This window comes from Pseudophryne corroboree, chromosome 6 (assembly GCF_028390025.1).
Source record: "Pseudophryne corroboree isolate aPseCor3 chromosome 6, aPseCor3.hap2, whole genome shotgun sequence".
Taxonomy (NCBI): Eukaryota; Metazoa; Chordata; class Amphibia; order Anura; family Myobatrachidae; genus Pseudophryne; species Pseudophryne corroboree.
Genome location: NC_086449.1, coordinates 609,877,886 through 609,900,619, shown reverse-complemented (window position 1 = coordinate 609,900,619; position 22,734 = coordinate 609,877,886).

Here is a 22,734-nt window from a genome sequence, read left to right as displayed (position 1 = left end):
TGATTTTGCCATTTAATTCCAGTGATTTGGACGTATAATTCCAGTGATTTTGTCATTTTAATTTTAATTTTAATTCCAGTGATTTGGAAGTATAATTCCAGTGATTTTGCCATTTAATTCCAGTGATCCTGCCGTATAATTCCAGTAATCCTGCCGTATAATTACAGTGGTACTGGTGTTTAATTACAGTGATCCTGCCGTATAAATCCAGTGATCCAGCCGTATAAGTCTAGTGATCCTGCCGTATAATTACCGTGGTACTGGCGTATAAGTCCAGTCCAGTGATACTGCCGTATATATATATATATATATATATATACCCTGTTGCAAAGCCGATTACTGAGGCCATAACACTATAATTCCAGTGATTTGGACGTATAATTCCAGTGATTTGGACGTATAATTCCAGTGATTTTGCCATTTAATTCCAGTGATTTGGACGTATAATTCCAGTGATTTGGACGTATAATTCCAGTGGGAATTGTTTGTGTCGCTTGGCTTAGTCATACAGCTACCTCATGACACCTCTTCTACATCTTTGCATGAGGTGCTGTTTGGGGTAGAGATGAGCGGGTTCGGTTTTACTCGGTTTTACTCGGTTCTCAAAACGGCATCTAATTGGCTCACGGATGTCACGTGTTTTGGATAGCCAATAAGGGTCGGTTTTGAGAACCGAGTAAAACCGAGTATAACCGAATCCGCTCATCTCTAGTTTGGGGCCTAGTTTTTGAAAAGTGCCATCCTGTCTGACACTGCAGTGCCACTCCTAGATGGGCCAGGTGTTTGTGTCGCACACTTGTGTCGCTTGGTATAGTCATACAGCAGCCTCGGTGCACCTCTTTTTCTACTTTGCATCATGTGCTGTTCGGGGACTAGTTTTTGAATAGTGACATCTTGTCTGCCACTGCAGTGCCACTCCTAGATGGGCTATGTGCCGCACACTTGTGTCGCACACTTGTGTCACTTAGCTTGGTCATACAGCCAGTCAGCCACCTCAGTGCAACTTTTAGGCCTAAAAACAATATTGTGAGGTGTGAGGTGTTCAGAATAGACTGGAAATGAGTGGAAATGAATGTTATTGAGGTTAATAATACCGTAGGAGCAAAATTACCCACAGATTCTGTGATTTTAGCTGTTTTTATGTCTTTTTTAAAAATCATCCAGATCCAAAACACAAAAGGGTGGTTTTGGCAAAACCAAAACACGAAAGTGGAATTAGAACCAAAACCAAAACACAAAACACGAAAAGTGCCCGCTGCACATCTCTAATTTGAAATGGATTTACAAATGCATTGTTCATGTTCACAGCTAATAATATAAACAAGTCTTTTTCATGTGCTGATGTAATTCATATTAGAATGCTAATGTTTGTCTAAGATGATGCAGTTGTGTATGTCTTGTATACTGCGACTGAATCATTATCATCTAACACTGTTGGCACACTGCAGTAGTCTGTCTTGGAATTTTCAGAACAGTCTCATTTATTTTCTTTTTATCCATCATATTTCTTTAGTTGTAAAAAGAACATGTCTTGGCCAGGAATGAAACAAGCAATTTTTTTTTTTTCAATTCTATCCCGTGTCTTTTAGGGATGACATACTTTTAGAAGATTTTTTAAACATATCTAACATTGCACAACTAGTGACAATTAAAGCATTATTTTAAAATATGCTGCATTGTTTAATGTTTTTTTTTTGGGGGGGCGGGGCATTGATTAGCTGAATTAGCATAGTTAGAGCCTAATTCAGGGTTGATCGCAAAAGCAAAATCTTTCTCTATTGGGCTAAACCATGGGGGTTATTCTGACCCGTTCGCACGCTGCTGGTTGTCGCAGCAGTGCGAATGGATCAGGTCTGCGCCTGCGCGTCGGCTGCAATGCGCACGCGCATCATTGCCCAGCAACGGCCGTCTCTGGTCAACAACCAGAAGAACGAAGAAAGAAAGATTGACAGCAGGAAGGCTTTCCGGGGCGGCAACTCACTGTTTTCTGGGAGTGGTGAGTCCAATGCAGGCGTGCCCAGGCGTTTGGAGGGCGGATGTCTGATGTCAATTCTGGGCCCTGCATCGCTGGATCGATCGCACAGGGTAAATAACTGTTACCCTGGTCTAGTTCAGCACAAAACTTTTTTTGCATAGCAGGGCTGCACAAGCATTCGCAGCCTTGCTATGCAAAACAGCCCTCCCCATAGGCGGCGTCGAGTTGATCGCAAGCGCAGCAAAAAGCTGCTATGTGCGATCAACTCAGAATGAACCCCCCATGTGCAGTGCAGGTGGGGCAGATATAACATGTGCAGACAGACCTAGATTTGGGTGGGGTGTGTTCAAAGTGAAATCTAAATTGCAGTGTAAAAATAAAGCAGCTAGTATTTATTTACCCTGCACAGAAACAATATAACCCACCCAAATCTAACTCTCTCTGCACATGTTACATCTGCCCCACCTGCTGTGCACATGGTTTTGCCCATTAGAGAAAGATTTTGCATTTGCGATCAACCCTGAATTAGGGCCTTAGGGGGTGATACAGATCTGATTGCTGCTGTGCGTTTTCGCACAGCGGGTGATCAGTTACTAACTGTGCATGAAAAGCACCGCAATGCGCACACGCGTCAGACAGCAACGAAGGGCATTTCCGTTCAGCGATGGAATGGGGCGAAAAATCCGATCGTGCGGGCGTTCGCACAAGTGATTGATAGGAGGAAGCTATTTGAAGGTGGTAATTGACCGTTTACTGGAAGTGTCTGGAAAAACGCAGTAGTGCCTAAGCGTTTTCAGGGAGGGTATCTGACATTAGCTCCGGCCCCGATCAGCCTGTTCTCATTGCACCGTAGGAGTAAGTTCTGGTCTGCGCACAGACTGCACAAAGTGGATTTTAGTAGCTCGGAGTACACACAGGATCGCACACTTGCACTGCGAATTTACACTCCCCCTAGAACACTAAACTGTGTTGCCAATTTTTTATGTGATACACTTATATGTTATAAGTATTATTAATATGTAGAAAGAACTGCTATTGCCAAAATGCTTCATGTGTTTGTTTAATTCCTTAAGGGCTGAAGGTGGTTTGAAGCTCTGTCATACCTTGTAAAACCAGTTATTTAAACATAAACCTTTAAACTAATCTTCCTCGCCAGACGTTCATCATCTGCAGATCCACTCTATCAGTCTCTCCATTGGTTACCTGTATCTATCTTATTCAATATAAAATACATTTACTCACACACAAGGCCATTAACCAAATTACACCAAAGTACATCTTTTCGCTCATCTCAAAATATCTCCCAACCCAACCTCTTCGCTCAATGGGGGTCATTCCGAGTTGATAGCTCGCTAGCTGTTTTTAGCAGCCATGCGAACGCATAGTCGCCACCCACAGGGGAGTTTATTTTAGCTGTGCAAGTGTGCGATCGCATGTGCAGCCGAGCACTACAAAAACAGTTTGTGCAGTTTCTGAGTAGGTCTGAACTTACACAGCCGCTGCGATCACTTCAGCCTGTCCGGTTCCGGAATTGACGTCAGACACCCACCCTGCAAACGCTTGGACATGCCTGCATTTTTCCAAACACTCCCAGAAAACGGTCAGTTGACACCCACAAACGCCTTCTTCCTGTCAATCTCCTTGCGACTGGCTGTGCGAATGGATTCTTCATACAATCCATCACACAGCAATGATCCGCTTTGTACCTGTGCAACGCGCCTGTTCTTTGTGGTGCATACGCATACGCAGTAGTGACCTGATCGCTGGGCTGTGAAAAACGTCAGCGTGCGATCAGGTCAGAATAACCCCCAATTTATCTACGTCTCTCACCCACACTCATTATTCGCTGCAAATCACGATTACAAGACTTTCTTCGGGCTGCACCCACTCTGTGGAATGCCCTCCCATGAACAATAAGACTATACTCTAGTCTCCAAACCTTCAAGCATTCCCTGAAAACGCATCTCTTCAGGCAAGCTTATCAAATTCCGGAATTGCCCATATAATCTCCATAAGGTTTCGGATGCAATTGCATCCCCACTGTAAACTCACATTTTTTTCTCTCTCCCTCTCTTCACATTCACATCCTCCTAACCCCTGGCCAAGATTGCTGTGTGACCACAGCATACAGCCCACCAAGAAACTTGCAATCTAGTGAACCATTATGCAATAGATAGCACCTATCCTTGTGTAGCAATACCTATTTCAGTATAGATTGTAAGCTTGCTACCTTTGTGACTGTCTGATATTATCTAGTTTTTTATCATTGTTGTCTCCAATTGTAAAGCGCAATGGAATAATAATAATAATAATAATAATAATAAACTGTTGTCAGGCTAGCCTGACAACAGTTTATGGTAAATAAATGGCTGTCATTTACTGAAAACAACAGTAAACTATGGTGGCCCAGAAAGCCCAGAATTAGAGCCAACAAAAATATAATGCAATTATCAATGCAACTACCACATGCATTGGGCCTAAATCAGGTCCAGCAAAGAATGAATGCAACTGATGTCACTGATCCCAGGGTGGTAGGAGCAAGCCCTTTCTATGAAGAAGGGTATACCCTAGTATTTCACCATTATGCTATTGAAGGTTCCTGGTGGGAAAGAATGGCCAATTATCCAAGAAACCACAACAGAAGTCTAATTCACTGCAAGGATAGCTAATAAAACACCCACCCCTTAAACTGATCCCCATAATTTTCTCTAGCCATAAAGGAAAGGAGAGAGGGAAGACTAGGAACAAAGGGCCTAATTCAACATGAGTTGTAGTTTTGCGAGAAATCGCAAAACTACAACTCTGGGTGGTCATTCCGAGTTGATCGCTAGCTGCATTTGTTCGCTGTGCAGCGATGAGGCAAAAAAATGGCACTTCTGCGCATGCGTATGTGGTGCAATGCGCACGCACAACGTACTTTTACAAAGGCCGATGTAGTTTCACACAGGGTCTAGCGAAACTTTTCAGTCGCACTGCTGACCGCAGTGTGATTGACATGAAGTGGGCGTTTCTGGGTGTCAACTGACCGTTTTCAGGGAGTGTTCAAAAAAACGCAAGCGTGCCAGGAAAAATGCAGGCGTAGCTGGTAGAGATGAGCGGGTTCGGTTCCTCGGAATCCGAACCCCCCCGAACTTCAGCCTTTTTACCCGGTTCCGAGGCAGACTCAGATCTTCCCACCTTGCCCGGCTAACCCGAGCGCGCCCGAACGTCATCATCCCGCTGTCGGATTCTCGCGAGGCTCGTATTCTATCGCGAGACTCGGATTCTATATAAGGAGCCGCGCGTCGCCGCCATTTTCACACGTGCATTGAGATTGATAGGGAGAGGACGTGGCTGGCGTCCTCTCCGTTAGAATAGATAGAAACACTTGAGTTGATTACTTAGTAATTTTGGGGAGCATTAGGAGTACTCAGAGTGCAGAGTTTTGCTGATAGTTACTAGTGACTGACCACCACCAGTTTTATTTATTATTTAATATAATCCGTTCTCTGCCTGAAAAAAAACGATACACAGTCACATACCATATCTGTGCTCAGCCTCAGTGTGCTGCATGATAATATCATCTATATGTATATCTGACTGTGCTGAGTGCTCACTGCTCACACAGCTGAATTGTGGGGGAGACTGCGGTGCAGTTATAGCATGAGTACAGTGCACACTTTTGCTGCCAGTGTGACTGACCAGTGACCACCAGTATATTGTCTGCCTGAAAAAGTTAAACACTCCTGTGGTGTTTTTTTTATTTTATTCTATAAATGCATTCTGCTGACAGTGTCCAGCAGGTCCGTCATTCATTATATTATATAAATATTTACCTGCAGTAGTGTTATATTTTTTTTGTTCATCTCTATCATCTTTATCATCTCTATATTAGCAGACGCAGTACGGTAGTCCACGGCTGTGGCTACCTCTATGTCGTCAGTGCTCGTCCATAATTGTATACCTACCTGTGGTGGGTTTTTTTTTTCTATCTTCTTCATACTAGTAGTTTAGGAGTCTGCTGACAGTGTCCAGCAGGTCCGTCATTATATTATATATACCTGCAGTAGTGATATATATATATTTTTTATATCATTATCATCTCTATACTAGCAGACACAGTACGGTAGTCCATGGCTGTAGCTACCTCTGTGTCGTCAGTGCTCATCCATAATTGTATACCTACCTGTGGTGGGTTTTTTTTTTCTATCTTCTTCATACTAGTAGTTTAGGAGTCTGCTGACAGTGTCCAGCAGGTCCGTCATTATATTATATATACCTGCAGTAGTGATATATATATTTTTTTTATATCATTATCATCTCTATACTAGCAGACGCAGTACGGTAGTCCACGGCTGTAGCTACCTCTGTGTCGTCAGTGCTCGTCCATAATTGTATACCTACCTGTGGTGGGTTTTTTTTTTTCTATCTTCTTCATACTAGTAGTTTAGGAGTCTGCTGACAGTGTCCAGCAGGTCCGTCATTATATTATATATACCTGCAGTAGTGATATATATATATTTTTTATATCATTATCATCTCTATACTAGCAGACGCAGTACGGTAGTCCACGGCTGTAGCTACCTCTGTGTCGTCAGTGCTCGTCCATAATTGTATACCTACCTGTGGTGGGGTTTTTTTTCTATCTTCTTCATACTAGTAGTTTAGGAGTCTGCTGACAGTGTCCAGCAGGTCCGTCATTATATTATATTTACCTGCAGTAGTGATATATATATATTTTTTATATCATTATCATCTCTATACTAGCAGACGCAGTACGGTAGTCCACGGCTGTAGCTACCTCTGTGTCGTCAGTCACTCGTCATTCATAAGTATACTAGTATCCATCCATCTCCATTGTTTACCTGAGGTGCCTTTTAGTTGTGCCTATTAAAATATGGAGAACAAAAATGTTGAGGTTCCAAAAATAGGGAAAGATCAAGATCCACTTCCACCTCGTGCTGAAGCTGCTGCCACTAGTCATGGCCGAGACGATGAAATTCCATCAACGTCGTCTGCCAAGGCCGATGCCCAATGTCATAGTACAGAGCATGTAAAACTCAAAACACAAAATATCAGTAAAAAAAGGACTCAAAAATCTAAAATAAAATCGTCGGAGGAGAAGCGTAAACTTGCCAATATGCCATTTACCACACGGAGTGGCAAGGAACGGCTGAGGCCCTGGCCTATGTTCATGGCTAGTGGTTCAGCTTCACATGAGGATGGAAGCACTCAGCCTCTCGCTAGAAAAATGAAAAGACTTAAGCTGGCAAAAGCACAGCAAAGAACTGTGCGTTCTTCGAAATCACAAATCCACAAGGAGAGTCCAATTGTGTCGGTTGCGATGCCTGACCTTCCCAACACTGGACGTGAAGAGCATGCGCCTTCCACCATTTGCACGCCCCCTGCAAGTGCTGGAAGGAGCACCCGCAGTCCAGTTCCTGATAGTCAGATTGAAGATGTCAGTGTTGAAGTACACCAGGATGAGGAGGATATGGGTGTTGCTGGCGCTGGGGAGGAAATTGACAAGGAGGATTCTGATGGTGAGGTGGTTTGTTTAAGTCAGGCACCCGGGGAGACACCTGTTGTCCGTGGGAGGAATATGGCCATTGACATGCCTGGTGAAAATACCAAAAAAATCAGCTCTTCGGTGTGGAAGTATTTCAACAGAAATGCGGACAACAGGTGTCAAGCCGTGTGTTGCCTTTGTCAAGCTGTAATAAGTAGGGGTAAGGACGTTAACCACCTCGGAACATCCTCCCTTATACGTCACCTGCAGCGCATTCATCATGAGTCAGTGACAAGTTCAAAAACTTTGGGCGACAGCGGAAGCAGTCCACTGACCAGTAAATCCCTTCCTCTTGTAACCAAGCTCACGCAAACCACCCCACCAACTCCCTCAGTGTCAATTTCCTCCTTCCCCAGGAATGCCAATAGTCCTGCAGGCCATGTCACTGGCAATTCTGACGAGTCCTCTCCTGCCTGGGATTCCTCCGATGCATCCTTGCGTGTAACGCCTACTGCTGCTGGCGCTGCTGTTGTTGCTGCTGGGAGTCGATGGTCATCCCAGAGGGGAAGTCGTAAGACCACTTTTACTACTTCCACCAAGCAATTGACTGTCCAACAGTCCTTTGCGAGGAAGATGAAATATCACAGCAGTCATCCTGCTGCAAAGCGGATAACTGAGGCCTTGGCATCCTGGGCGGTGAGAAACGTGGTTCCGGTATCCATCATTACTGCAGAGCCAACTATAGACTTGTTTGAGGTACTGTGTCCCCGGTACCAAATACCATCTAGGTTCCATTTCTCTAGGCAGGCGATACCGAAAATGTACACAGACCTCAGAAAAAGACTCACCAGTGTCCTAAAAAATGCAGTTGTACCCAATGTCCACTTAACCACGGACATGTGGACAAGTGGAGCAGGGCAGACTCAGGACTATATGACTGTGACAGCCTACTGGGTAGATGTATTGACTCCCGCCGCAAGAACAGCAGTGGCGGCACCAGTAGCAGCATCTCGCAAACGCCAACTCTTTCCTAGGCAGGCTACGCTTTGTATCACCGCTTTCCAGAATACGCACACAGCTGACAACCTCTTACGGCAACTGAGGAAGATCATCGCAGAATGGCTTACCCCAATTGGACTCTCCTGTGGATTTGTGGCATCGGACAACGCCAGCAATATTGTGTGTGCATTAAATATGGGCAAATTCCAGCACGTCCCATGTTTTGCACATACTTTGAATTTGGTGGTGCAGAATTATTTTAAAAACGAGAGGGGCGTGCAAGAGATGCTGTCGGTGGCCAGAAGAATTGCGGGACACTTTCGGCGTACAGGCACCACGTACAGATGACTGGAGCAACACCAAAAATGCCTGAACCTGCCCTGCCATCATCTGAAGCAAGAAGTGGTAACGAGGTGGAATTCAACCCTCTATATGCTTCAGAGGTTGGAGGAGCAGCAAAAGGCCATTCAAGCCTATACAACTGAGCACGATATAGGAGGTGGAATGCACCTGTCTCAAGCGCAGTGGAGAATGATTTCAACGTTGTGCAAGGTTCTGCAACCTTTTGAACTTGCCACACGTGAAGTCAGTTCAGACACTGCCAGCCTGAGTCAGGTCATTCCCCTCATCAGGCTTTTGCAGAAGAAGCTGGAGACATTGAAGGAGGAGCTAACACAGAGCGATTCCGCTAGGCATGTGGGACTTGTGGATGGAGCCCTTAATTCGCTTAACAAGGATTCACGGGTGGTCAATCTGTTGAAATCAGAGCACTACATTTTGGCCACCGTGCTCGATCCTAGATTTAAATCCTACGTTGTATCTCTCTTTCCGGCAGACACAAGTCTGCAGGGGTTCAAAGAACTGCTGGTGAGAGAATTGTCAAGTCAAGCGGAACGCGACCTGTCAACATCTCCTCCTTCACATTCTCCCGCAACTGGGGGTGCGAGGAAAAGGCTCAGAATTCCGAGCCCACCCGCTGGCGGTGATGCAGGGCAGTCTGGAGCGACTGCTGATGCTGACATCTGGTCCGGACTGAAGGACCTGACAACGATTACGGACATGTCGTCTACTGTCACTGCATATGATTCTCTCACCATTGAAAGAATGGTGGAGGATTATATGAGTGACCGCATCCAAGTAGGCACGTCAGACAGTCCGTACGTATACTGGCAGGAAAAAGAGGCAATTTGGAGGCCCTTGCACAAACTGGCTTTATTCTACCTAAGTTGCCCTCCCACAAGTGTGTACTCCGAAAGAGTGTTTAGTGCCGCCGCTCACCTTGTCAGCAATCGGCGTACGAGGTTACTTCCAGAAAATGTGGAGAAGATGATGTTCATTAAAATGAATTATAATCAATTCCTCCATGGAGACATTCACCAGCAGCAATTGCCTCCACAAAGTACACAGGGAGCTGTGATGGTGGATTCCAGTGGGGACGAATTGATAATCTGTGAGGAGGGGGATGTACACGGTGATGAATTGGAGGATGATGATGAGGTGGACATCTTGCCTCTGTAGAGCCAGTTTGTGCAAGGAGAGATTAATTGCTTCTTTTTTGGTGGGGGTCCAAACCAACCCGTCATTTCAGTCACAGTCGTGTGGCAGACCCTGTCACTGAAATGATGGGTTGGTTAAAGTGTGCATGTCCTGTTTATACAACATAAGGGTGGGTGGCAGGGCCCAAGGACAATTCCATCTTGCACCTCTTTTTTCTTTCATTTTTCTTTGCGTCATGTGCTGTTTGAGGAGTGTTTTTTGGAAGGGCCATCCTGCGTGACACTGCAGTGCCACTCCTAGATGGGCCAGGTGTTTGTGTCGGCCACTAGGGTCGCTTATCTTAGTCACACAGCTACCTCATTGCGCCTCTTTTTTTTCTTCTTTGCGTCATGTGCTGTTTGGGGAGTATTTTTTGGAAGGGCCATCCGGCCTGACACTGCAGTGCCACTCCTAGATGGGCCAGGTGTTTGTGTCGGCCACTAGGGTCGCTTAGCTTACTCACACAGCTACCTCATTGTGCCTCTTTTTTTCTTTGCGTCATGTGCTGTTTGGGGAGTGTTTTTTGGAAGGGCCATCCTGCGTGACACTGCAGTGCCACTCCTAGATGGGCCAGGTGTTTGTGTCGGCCACTTGGGTTGCTGAGCTTAGTCACACAGCTACCTCATTGCGCCTCTTTTTTTCTTTGCGTCATGTGCTGTTTGGGGAGTGTTTTTTGGAAGGGCCATCCTGCGTGACACTGCAGTGCCACTCCTAGATGGGCCAGGTGTTTGTGTCGGCCACTTGGGTCGCTGAGCTTAGTCATCCAGCGACCTCGGTGCAAATTTTAGGACTAAAAATAATATTGTGAGGTGTGAGGTGTTCAGAATAGACTGAAAATGAGTGGAAATTATGGTTATTGAGGTTAATAATACTTTGGGATCAAAATGACCCCCAAATTCTATGATTTAAGCTGTTTTTTAGGGTTTTTTGAAAAAAACACCCGAATCCAAAACACACCCAAATCCGACAAAAAAAATTCGGTGAGGTTTTGCCAAAACGCGTTCGAACCCAAAACACGGCCACGGAACCGAACCCAAAACCAAAACACAAAACCCGTAAAATTTCCGGTGCACATCTCTAGTAGCTGGGCGAACGCAGGGCATGTTCGTGACGTCAAAACAGGAACTGAATATTCTGAAGTGATCGCAAGCGCTGAGTAGGTATTGAGCTACTCTAAAACTGCACAAAAAAACTTTGTAGCCGCTGTGCGATCCTTTCGTTCGCACTTCTGCTAAGATAAAATACACTCCCAGTGGGAGACAGCATAGCGTTTGCACAGCTGCTAAAAACTGCAAGCGAGCGATCAACTCGGAATGACCACCCATGTCTCTAGCATGTGGATGGCCGCCCAGCACAGGGCAAGGCCATCCCACATGCTGGTTCCCCCCCACCACCACCACCGCTAAAATGAGAGTGCATCGCTATACAGTGATGCACTCGCATATTAAGGGTTGCCCCCTGCCTTTGAATATAAATGACAGAGGACTGATACAGTAATTTGGTCCACTGTTTAGCATTCTAAGGATTGTATTCCCTGGACTGTACTGAATATTTCAATATGTAACACATCTATAACATTCTGAAGATGTATATGCTATTTATACAATCATCCATTCAGCCACTTAACACGAAGAACATTCTCTGCTAGACTGGCCAAGAACTCCTGCTATTTTGCTATTGCTGTTTTGGCACAGTCATTAACTGTCATAGACATGGCCAAATATTTAACAGAAATGAATATTTGCATACATAAAGAAAAAGAAAAGACACTGGATATTTATTATACTGTGCATGCTCTCTTTATAAATCTATAAATGAAATGTGACATTGGGACTGATCCAGAGCCACACACAGTGTTGACATTCACATAGCTGTTTGACTTTTGCTACTGCGTGTGCGTGAAAATCATTAAAACTCCTGCACACATGTATTATACAGAGTGTATAAAAAGGTGCCGTTGCGATCGAGATGCACGGTATCAGCAATGTCTTGGAAAATGATGGGCATTCCTGAGTGGTAACTAGAATGTGATTTAGCACACTGACGGAGATGGACCGTCTCATGGATAATGGAAGTGTTGAGGGCGTGTCGGCAAAAATGGTTATGAACACAGATGCTCAACCGCTTACATAGAAAGCCATACACAGACATAGAAACTGCACTTGGCTGGTGCAAGTTTCGATGGTGTGAATAATGGTGCATCTAAAGATGCATCAATTGGTATTTCAACACCTACGGAAGCTGACAATGGGTGCCTCGGTCCTTGTATATTTAGACATATGGATGCACACCAGGCAATGAAATTGCAATGGCATTTGCATAAAGGTGCAGACGTGCGACTGCCAATAGATGCAGCCATGTCTCCGCCCACCTCAGGCCTCAAGGTGACTGAGGTCTCAGTCTGAGGAATTGCTGCGGTGTATGTGAGAGAACTATGCACTGGAGCAGACCAATTGCAGGATGATCCTATGGCACCAGAGACCTCAGTGAAACAGGAACTGGACATCAGTCTGACACATCTCAGGGAGCAGCTTGAAATATCTGTATTGTTGAGGGACTCTGCAACTACCCTGGTCACAGCTCGATCAGTGCAAACTTCTCACAGGAGGTGGTCATGGTTTTAATTCATAGATTAGCTCGGTTATCAAATGTGTGTCTGCCCAGTCCCATGCATTCCTCATTTACCTATAACATAAGCACTAGAAGTAAACACTACCTACTTCATGTGAGTGCTGACACACTCCTGACTGGCTAATCTGATGTCACTGCCATCATTAGGGCAGAGCCTGGCTCGTGTTACCAAGTAGTATCCTCCCAACTTTATCTTGCTTTTGTTTTCTTTTTAAACACCAGTGTAACTACTTAGCCTTGACGTACAGACAATGGAGGCTAAATTATTCCTCATATTGATCTAGGAGGTACATTATAATATCAGTAGAAGACTATATATTACTTATCTCCCAATAGCAGATGTTCCATCCCCTGATATATTTATTCACTAGTAATACAGAATTCATACTATTATTTAGAGATGAGCGGGTTCGGTTTCTTTGAATCCGAACCCGCACGAACTTCACTTTTTTTTCCACGGGTCCGAGCGACTCGGATCTTCCCGCCTTGCTCGGTTAACCCGAGCGCGCCCGAACGTCATCATGACGCTGTCGGATTCTCGCGAGGCTCGGATTCTATCGCGAGACTCGGATTCTATATAAGGAGCCGCGCGTCGCCGCCATTTTCACTCGTGCATTGAGATTGATAGGGAGAGGACGTGTCTGGCGTCCTCTCCATTAGAATAGAGATAGATAGATTAGATAGAGAGAGATTGTGCAGAGTCGCAGACAGAGTTAGTTTACCACAGTCAGTGACCAGTGCAGTTGCTAGTTAACTTTTATTTAATATAATATATCCGTTCACTTCTCTCTGCTATATCCGTTCTCTGCCTGAAAAAAAAAAACGATACACAGCACAGTCAGTCACACAGTGTGACTCAGTCTGTGTGCACTCAGCTCAGCCCAGTGTGCTGCACAGTCATCAATGTATAAATTAAAAGCTTATAATTAATTGTGGGGGAGACTGGGGAGCACTGCAGGTTGTTAGCAGGAGCCAGGAGTACAATTATATTAATTAACAGTGCACACTTTTGCTGCAGGAGTGGTGACCAGTGCCTGACCACCAGTATAGTATTGTTGTATACTACTAATATCTCTTTAAATATCAACCAGTCTATATTAGCAGCAGACACAGTACAGTGCGGTAGTTCACGGCTGTGGCTACCTCTGTGTCGGCACACGGCAGGCAGTCCGTCCGACCAGAATTGTATTATTTATTATTATATACCTACCACCTAACCGTGGTTTTTTTTTCATTCTTTATACCGTCATAGTGTCATCCTAATTGTTACGAGTATACTACTATCTCTTTATCAACCAGTGTACAGTGCGGTAGTTCACGGCTGTGGCTACCTCTGTGTCGGCACACGGCAGGCAGTCCGTCCGACCAGAATTGTATTATTTATTATTATATACCTACCACCTAACCGTGGTTTTTTTTTCATTCTTTATACCGTCATAGTGTCATCCTAATTGTTACGAGTATACTACTATCTCTTTATCAACCAGTGTACAGTGCGGTAGTTCACGGCTGTGGCTACCTCTGTGTCGGCACACGGCAGGCAGTCCGTCCGACCAGAATTGTATTATTTATTATTATATACCTACCACCTAACCGTGGTTTTTTTTTCATTCTTTATACCGTCATAGTGTCATCCTAATTGTTACGAGTATACTACTATCTCTTTATCAACCAGTGTACAGTGCGGTAGTTCACGGCTGTGGCTACCTCTGTGTCGGCACACGGCAGGCAGTCCGTCCGACCAGAATTGTATTATTTATTATTATATACCTACCACCTAACCGTGGTTTTTTTTTCATTCTTTATACCGTCATAGTGTCATCCTAATTGTTACGAGTATACTACTATCTCTTTATCAACCAGTGTACAGTGCGGTAGTTCACGGCTGTGGCTACCTCTGTGTCGGCACACGGCAGGCAGTCCGTCCGACCAGAATTGTATTATTTATTATTATATACCTACCACCTAACCGTGGTTTTTTTTTCATTCTTTATACCGTCATAGTGTCATCCTAATTGTTACGAGTATACTACTATCTCTTTATCAACCAGTGTACAGTGCGGTAGTTCACGGGTGTGGCTACCTCTGTGTCGGCACACGGCAGGCAGTCCGTCCGACCAGAATTGTATTATTTATTATTATATACCTACCACCTAACCGTGGTTTTTTTTTCATTCTTTATACCGTCATAGTGTCATCCTAATTGTTACGAGTATACTACTATCTCTTTATCAACCAGTGTACAGTGCGGTAGTTCACGGCTGTGGCTACCTCTGTGTCGGCACACGGCAGGCAGTCCGTCCGACCAGAATTGTATTATTTATTATTATATACCTACCACCTAACCGTGGTTTTTTTTTCATTCTTTATACCGTCATAGTGTCATCCTAATTGTTACGAGTATACTACTATCTCTTTATCAACCAGTGTACAGTGCGGTAGTTCACGGCTGTGGCTACCTCTGTGTCGGCACACGGCAGGCAGTCCGTCCGACCAGAATTGTATTATTTATTATTATATACCTACCACCTAACCGTGGTTTTTTTTTCATTCTTTATACCGTCATAGTGTCATCCTAATTGTTACGAGTATACTACTATCTCTTTATCAACCAGTGTACAGTGCGGTAGTTCACGGCTGTGGCTACCTCTGTGTCGGCACACGGCAGGCAGTCCGTCCGACCAGAATTGTATTATTTATTATTATATACCTACCACCTAACCGTGGTTTTTTTTTCATTCTTTATACCGTCATAGTGTCATCCTAATTGTTACGAGTATACTACTATCTCTTTATCAACCAGTGTACAGTGCGGTAGTTCACGGCTGTGGCTACCTCTGTGTCGGCACACGGCAGGCAGTCCGTCCGACCAGAATTGTATTATTTATTATTATATACCTACCACCTAACCGTGGTTTTTTTTTCATTCTTTATACCGTCATAGTGTCATCCTAATTGTTACGAGTATACTACTATCTCTTTATCAACCAGTGTACAGTGCGGTAGTTCACGGCTGTGGCTACCTCTGTGTCGGCAGTCGGCAGGCAGTCCGTCCATCCATAATTGTATTATTATTATAATATATACCACCTAACCGTGTTTTTTTTTTCATTCTTTATACCGTCGTCATAGTGTCATACTAGTTGTTACGAGTATACTACTATCTCTTTATCAACCAGTGTACAGTGCGGTAGTTCACGGCTGTGGCTACCTCTGTGTCGGCAGTCGGCAGGCAGTCCGTCCATCCATAATTGTATTATTATTATAATATATACCACCTAACCGTGGTTTTTTTTTCATTCTTTATACCGTCGTCATAGTGTCATACTAGTTGTTACGAGTATACTACTATCTCTTTATCAACCAGTGTACAGTGCGGTAGTTCACGGCTGTGGCTACCTCTGTGTTGGCAGTCGGCAGGCAGTCCGTCCATCCATAATTGTATTATTATTATAATATATACCACCTAACCGTGGTTTTTTTTTCATTCTTTATACCGTCGTCATAGTGTCATACTAGTTGTTACGAGTATACTACTATCTCTTTATCAACCAGTGTACAGTGCGGTAGTTCACGGCTGTGGCTACCTCTGTGTCGGCACTCGGCAGCCCGTCCATAATTGTATATACCACCTAACCGTGGTTTTTTTTTCTTTCTTTATACATACATACTAGTTACGAGTATACTATCTCTTTATCAACCAGTCTATATATTAGCAGCAGACACAGTACAGTGCGGTAGTTCACGGCTGTGGCTACCTCTGTGTCGGCACTCGGCAGCCCGTCCATAATTGTATACTAGTATCCAATCCATCCATCTCCATTGTTTACCTGAGGTGCCTTTTAGTTGTGCCTATTAAAATATGGAGAACAAAAATGTTGAGGTTCCAAAATTAGGGAAAGATCAAGATCCACTTCCACCTCGTGCTGAAGCTGCTGCCACTAGTCATGGCCGAGACGATGAAATGCCAGCAACGTCGTCTGCCAAGGCCGATGCCCAATGTCATAGTACAGAGCATGTCAAATCCAAAACACCAAATATCAGTAAAAAGCCTCTTTTTTTCTTTGCGTCATGTGCTGTTTGGGGAGGGTTTTTTGGAAGGGACATCCTGCGTGACACTGCAGTGCCACTCCTAGATGGGCCCGGTGTTTGTGTCGGCCACTAGGGTCGCTAATCTTACTCACACAGCTACCTCATTGCGCCTCTTTTTTTCTTTGCGTCATGTGCTGTTTGGGGAGGGTTTTTTGGAAGGGCCATCCTGCGTGACACTGCAGTGCCACTCCTAGATGGGCCCGGTGTTTGTGTCGGCCACTAGGGTCGCTAATCTTACTCACACAGCTACCTCATTGCGCCTCTTTTTTTCTTTGCGTCATGTGCTGTTTGGGGAGGGTTTTTTGGAAGGGACATCCTGCGTGACACTGCAGTGCCACTCCTAGATGGGCCCGGTGTTTGTGTCGGCCACTAGGGTCGCTAATCTTACTCACACAGCTACCTCATTGCGCCTCTTTTTTTCTTTGCGTCATGTGCTGTTTGGGGAGGGTTTTTTGGAAGGGCCATCCTGCGTGACACTGCAGTGCCACTCCTAGATGGGCCCGGTGTTTGTGTCGGCCACTAGGGTCGCTAATCTTACTCACACAGCTACCTCATTGCGCCTCTTTTTTTCTTTGCGTCATGTGCTGTTTGGGGAGGGTTTTTTGGAAGGGACATCCTGCGTGACACTGCAGTGCCACTCCTAGATGGGCCCGGTGTTTGTGTCGGCCACTAGGGTCGCTTATCTTACTCACACAGCGACCTCGGTGAAAATTTTAGGACTAAAAATAATATTGTGAGGTGTGAGGTATTCAGAATAGACTGAAAATGAGTGTAAATTATGGTTTTTGAGGTTAATAATACTTTGGGATCAAAATGACCCCCAAATTCTATGATTTAAGCTGTTTTTTAGTGTTTTTGGAAAAAAACACCCGAATCCAAAACACACCCGAATCCGACAAAAAAAATTCGGTGAGGTTTTGCCAAAACGCGTTCGAACCCAAAACACGGCCGCGGAACCGAACCCAAAACCAAAACACAAAACCCGAAAAATTTCAGGCGCTCATCTCTACTATTATTCTGTATATAACATTGTTCTCTTAATCTAACCTCTCTTTAACAATGATCCAATATTTACAGTGTATGCGGCTGATTCTGTCAGGATCACCAGCATCCATATCTGCATCTGTTGCTGGTCGCACTTCTGTGACTTTATCCAAATGCTGTTACAAAGCCCTTCCCAGGTGTACATTCGTGCCTCTGAGTATGCAAGACCATTTGACTGTAAAAAACAAAACAAAAAACAAAACTATTGTTTGTTAATTTTGATTTACTTTTTTTAAACAGAGTACCATAGTCTGATTCTCCACATAATCACCTCCTTCATTTAAGCATTTATCATATCTAGCCACAAACTTTAGAATCCATTTGTTGTACTTGGCTGCCTCCAGTCCATTGATCAATTTGTTGAATGCAAGTTTCAACGCATCATCACTTCCAAAAAGTTTTTCGCCCAGGAATTCTGAGCTTTGTGAAAGGTCCAGTCTATAGGGTGGATGATCTGAAATCTACCACTCAAAACTGTGACAAGTGAGGCTGGTAGTAATGAAGTCAGAGTTGGCCGGAGGTGCGGGTTACCGGCCAAACTCAGATGTGTTTTTTTTAAGCGGCAGTCATGTATAAGGCGTGGTTTTGCCTTGTACATGATTGCTGTTTTAAAAACCATCCAAGTTTGTCCAGGAACCATCTCCTTCGGCCAACTCGGACTTCATTACATCCGGCCCATGGTCTTCTTCAAGCATGTTTGTTTGTTCATCACTTTATCACATCACCATACACCTGCTTTGCTCTGAATCAAATAACACTCCTCACTTCACAGTTGGAAGGATCTTGTATAGTAGGATTCTATCTCCTTCAGGGTGCATGGGCATCCACAGAGATACCATGGATGATTCAGCAGATGGTTGGAGAGGACCGGGCACCAAACAGTTAAAGCTTTAACTTCCAGAATGCCTTGGTCCCTCATCCCTTATACATCGCTCCCAGTCCAAGGGTAGCCAGTTTTCATTTGGTGCCAGCAGGAGCTCGATGCACCTTTATTTGGTGCCAGCAGGAGCTCGATGCACCTATTTTTAGCTAAGTTTTCTTCAGAGAAAGCAGCACAGAGCATCCTATAGGACACTTGTGCTGCTGGTCCAAAAACTTCCCGCGGGCGCAGCGACATTGGTAAGTGGTCCAGTGATTTTAGCAGGTGCCAGCAGAGTACAGCTAGTGATGTTACCCTGGACACCTTGGGCTGCGACCAGGCAATGGGAAGCAGGTACAGTAAGTGGGATTCCCCGCTGATGGAGAATCGCACGTAGACAGCAGCACTGCCTCCCAGTGTGGAGACTACTGGAGGCACTAATGTGGGCATCCGGTTCGCCCACAACCCCCACTAGACCACCAGGGCATTTAAGACACCAGGTACACTTTACAGAGGCCATTCAACTCTGGTGGTTAATTTCAGCACAGGGGAGGTAGGCTCTCTCCCGATAGCCCCTCCCCCAACTCAGAGCATTATCCCTCACAGAGGCTTCCTGCCTTTGAGTTGCTCCTCCTCCCCCAATGAGCTGCTCAGCGGCCACTTTCCTCATATGCCTGCTGCTGCAAGTCTCATGAGAACTCGTGTCCAGTGTCCCTCTATACCTCTCCTCAGGGCCAGGTTATACAGCGCTTAAACTACCAGCCTATTAGGGCTTGTGTAGGTGATTTAGTGCCCATTTATATTATATATGCATTGTTTGTGACTGTTGCTAGTAACTGCTGTTGTGTTATACTGCTTCTGCTCTATAACTCAGTTATATCTATCCCTGTTTCTCGCTCTCATTAACCCATTACCAAGTGTATAAGGGTTCAGTATCTCACATACTGTGAGTGGTGTCATATTGTCTGGCTATATACACACTGTGTGCTTGTAGTGCCTATACCATTATGTCTTCCAAAAGCAAAGGTAATAAGGAGGCTGTGGCTCCTACACTAATTACATGCAGATCCAGTTTGGCTTGCTTATCCCCCCAAGATCCTATGCAGGTAGTCTGTGCTTAAAGTGTTATAGTCCACAACACCAGACTGCCCCACCTGCACTTGTCCAGGAATCACATTAGGTGTCTTCCTTATCTCAGGTCATGACACAGTTAGTAGAGATGAGCGCCTGAAATTTTTCGGGTTTTGTGTTTTGGTTTTGGGTTCGGTTCCGTGGCCGTGTTTTGGGTTCGAACGCGTTTTGGCAAAACCTCACCGAATTTTTTTTGTCGGATTCGGGTGTGTTTTGGATTCGGGTGTTTTTTTCAAAAAACACTAAAAAACAGCTTAAATCATAGAATTTGGGGGTCATTTTGATCCCAAAGTATTATTAACCTCAAAAACCATAATTTACACTCATTTTCAGTCTATTCTGAATACCTCACACCTCACAATATTATTTTTAGTCCTAAAATTTGCACCGAGGTCGCTGTGTGAGTAAGATAAGCGACCCTAGTGGCTGACACAAACACCGGGCCCATCTAGGAGTGGCACTGCAGTGTCACGCAGGATGTCCCTTCCAAAAAACCCTCCCCAAACAGCACATGACGCAAAGAAAAAAAGAGGCGCAATGAGGTAGCTGTGTGAGTAAGATTAGCGACCCTAGTGGCCGACACAAACACCGGGCCCATCTAGGAGTGGCACTGCAGTGTCACGCAGGATGGCCCTTCCAAAAAACCCTCCCCAAACAGCACATGACGCAAAGAAAAAAAGAGGCGCAATGAGGTAGCTGTGTGAGTAAGATTAGCGACCCTAGTGGCCGACACAAACACCGGGCCCATCTAGGAGTGGCACTGCAGTGTCACGCAGGATGGCCCTTCCAAAAAACCCTCCTCAAACAGCACATGACGCAAAGAAAAAATGAGGCGCAATGAGGTAGCTGTGTGAGTAAGATTAGCGACCCTAGTGGCCGACACAAACACCGGGCCCATCTAGGAGTGGCACTGCAGTGTCACGCAGGATGGCCCTTCCAAAAAACCCTCCCCAAACAGCACATGACGCAAAGAAAAAAAGAGGCGCAATGAGGTAGCTGTGTGAGTAAGATTAGCGACCCTAGTGGCCGACACAAACACCGGGCCCATCTAGGAGTGGCACTGCAGTGTCACGCAGGATGGCCCTTCCAAAAAACCCTCCCCAAACAGCACATGACGCAAAGAAAAAAAGAGGCGCAATGAGGTAGCTGTGTGAGTAAGATTAGCGACCCTAGTGGCCGACACAAACACCGGGCCCATCTAGGAGTGGCACTGCAGTGTCACGCAGGATGTCCCTTCCAAAAAACCCTCCCCAAACAGCACATGACGCAAAGAAAAAAAGAGGCGCAATGAGGTAGCTGTGTGAGTAAGATTAGCGACCCTAGTGGCCGACACAAACACCGGGCCCATCTAGGAGTGGCACTGCAGTGTCACGCAGGATGGCCCTTCCAAAAAACCCTCCCCAAACAGCACACGACGCAAAGAAAAAAAGAGGCGCAATGAGGTAGCTGTGTGAGTAAGATTAGCAACCCTAGTGGCCGACACAAACACCGGGCCCATCTAGGAGTGGCACTGCAGTGTCACGCAGGATGTCCCTTCCAAAAAACCCTCCCCAAACAGCACATGACGCAAAGAAAAAAAGAGGCGCAATGAGGTAGCTGTGTGAGTAAGATTAGCGACCCTAGTGGCCGACACAAACACCGGGCCCATCTAGGAGTGGCACTGCAGTGTCACGCAGGATGTCCCTTCCAAAAAACCCTCCCCAAACAGCACATGACGCAAAGAAAAAAAGAGGCGCAATGAGGTAGCTGACTGTGTGAGTAAGATTAGCGACCCTAGTGGCCGACACAAACACCGGGCCCATCTAGGAGTGGCACTGCAGTGTCACGCAGGATGTCCCTTCCAAAAAACCCTCCCCAATCAGCACATGATGCAAAGAAAAAGAAAAGAAAAAAGAGGTGCAAGATGGAATTGTCCTTGGGCCCTCCCACCCACCCTTATGTTGTATAAACAAAACAGGACATGCACACTTTAACCAACCCATCATTTCAGTGACAGGGTCTGCCACACGACTGTGACTGATATGACGGGTTGGTTTGGACCCCCCCAAAAAAGAAGCAATTAATCTCTCCTTGCACAAACTGGCTCTACAGAGGCAAGATGTCCACCTCATCTTCACCCTCCGATATATCACCGTGTACATCCCCCTCCTCACAGATTATCAATTCGTCCCCACTGGAATCCACCATCTCAGCTCCCTGTGTACTTTGTGGAGGCAATTGCTGCTGGTCAATGTCTCCGCGGAGGAATTGATTATAATTCATTTTAATGAACATCATCTTCTCCACATTTTCTGGATGTAACCTCGTACGCCGATTGCTGACAAGGTGAGCGGCGGCACTAAACACTCTTTCGGAGTACACACTTGTGGGAGGGCAACTTAGGTAGAATAAAGCCAGTTTGTGCAAGGGCCTCCAAATTGCCTCTTTTTCCTGCCAGTATAAGTACGGACTGTGTGACGTGCCTACTTGGATGCGGTCACTCATATAATCCTCCACCATTCTATCAATGTTGAGAGAATCATATGCAGTGACAGTAGACGACATGTCCGTAATCGTTGTCAGGTCCTTCAGTCCGGACCAGATGTCAGCATCAGCAGTCGCTCCAGACTGCCCTGCATCACCGCCAGCGGGTGGGCTCGGAATTCTGAGCCTTTTCCTCGCACCCCCAGTTGCGGGAGAATGTGAAGGAGGAGATGTTGACAGGTCGCGTTCCGCTTGACTTGACAATTTTGTCACCAGCAGGTCTTTCAACCCCAGCAGACCTGTGTCTGCCGGAAAGAGAGATCCAAGGTAGGCTTTAAATCTAGGATCGAGCACGGTGGCCAAAATGTAGTGCTCTGATTTCAACAGATTGACCACCCGTGAATCCTTGTTAAGCGAATTAAGGGCTGCATCCACAAGTCCCACATGCCTAGCGGAATCGCTCCCTTTTAGCTCCTTCTTCAATGCCTCCAGCTTCTTCTGCAAAAGCCTGATGAG